A 1543-nucleotide genomic window follows, 5' to 3' on the forward strand; every position below is an offset into this window, starting at 1 on the left:
AAATGTTGCACCAATTTAATCAGGTTTCAAATGCAACAGACTGTTATGTTTGTGGACTCCTACCTTGCGCAGCTCAGCACACTATCTCATTCTTAGTGTTTCCTGCCTACACTTGTGCTTTGATGTACAACATGACAAACGTTTTTCCATTACGTTATGACAGAGGCAACCTTACAACATTCCAACCCTTTCTTTGGACTTTCCATGCAAAAAACAATACTATCTGTAATACCTCTGACCCGCCACAAATGCGTGCTATAATGTCCACCCCTATGCAGGACACCTGGGGTTACACTTTCCTTCCCACCCAAGAGAAAGAAGTCGCCATTTCTATTACGTCACGTCCTGGTATATTATGTCTGCAAGGTCAAGGGAAAATACCTGTAGGAGCCAGTCTATGCAATACTACCATAATGTACAATAACTTCACACCCTATCTCAGTCTTCCGTCAGGATTGCATTTTGTATGTGGAAACAAAGCTTACACCTGGCTGCCTTCTGACTGGAGTGGCACATGCTATATTGCATTCCTGCTGCCACCCACGTTTAACAGGGACAACATGTACCACAGACAGAGAAGACAGGTACCAGATGTAGACCAGACCGATACCAGCAACCAGCAATTCAACGATGCCCTGAAAGGCCTTCTACCTTTTTTGGGTCTCATGTCCAACAGTCTCAACACCAGACGACTGACCACGGTCCTGGAAGCTACTACCAACATCACTGCAGGAATACTGACCCAACACACAGCAGAGATCGATGCTATACGTATGGTTTCTCTCCAGGATCGCATGGTACTAGACGTCATCCTGGCAGATCGGGGAGGAGCATGTTGCATCATCGGGGCCAGCTGCTGTGTGTATAGTCCTGATTCATCACCCTGTGTCTATGAAGCAATTTCTAAACTACACCGAATCGCCACCGAAATACACCCAGACAATGGGACCCTTTGGACCTGGACAACGGGTTTTTGGAACATACTAATCACTTGGGGATGGAAGATACTGGTGTTCCTCACGATCCCCTTGGGTACCGTCTTCTTTTGCTGCCTGTGCATTCATTGTGGCCCAGCACTGTTCTCTGTGTGCTTCCGTTTGTAGACCCACCCCTATGACACGCAAGGCAGAAAACAGCAAAATACTATATCATCAGGCCATTGAAGACCTCTGTAATATTGACATTTCCTATTGATGTTGCACACGGCAAGAGGAGGGACTGTAATAACTAAACTGCTAATGTTGCCGTGTACAAACTCCATCTTGTGCACAGGATCCCTTTTTGACCTTTCACAGAATCATCTTCTACATGACCCAGTGTCAGTGCCCTGGGCTGGTTTCTGCTGCACCCACGCATTTGTCTCAGGAACTTGTATAGACAGTAGAACAGGTCTGTCCCTAACCGGTCTGCCTCTGACTATGGCCTAACACCTGGTCTGTCACGGAACCTTTCTTACCCGCAAGGCAAGTAAGCTGCCTCCAAACAGGAACATGTCCAGCCCACTTCCGAAATTCTGCATACCACGGTCTTCCCATGTTCTCAA

The 1543-nt window shown here is 47.0% G+C and overlaps 1 pseudogene; it reads left to right on the plus strand.

Moving 5' to 3' along the window:
• The first annotated feature begins 260 nt into the window (after positions 1-260).
• Positions 261-1194, plus strand: LOC146809288 (syncytin-B-like; annotated as a pseudogene).
• The last annotated feature ends 349 nt before the right edge of the window (positions 1195-1543 follow it).

The sequence above is a fragment of the Triturus cristatus genome, chromosome 7 (assembly GCF_964204655.1).
Source record: "Triturus cristatus chromosome 7, aTriCri1.1, whole genome shotgun sequence".
NCBI lineage: Eukaryota > Metazoa > Chordata > Amphibia > Caudata > Salamandridae > Triturus > Triturus cristatus.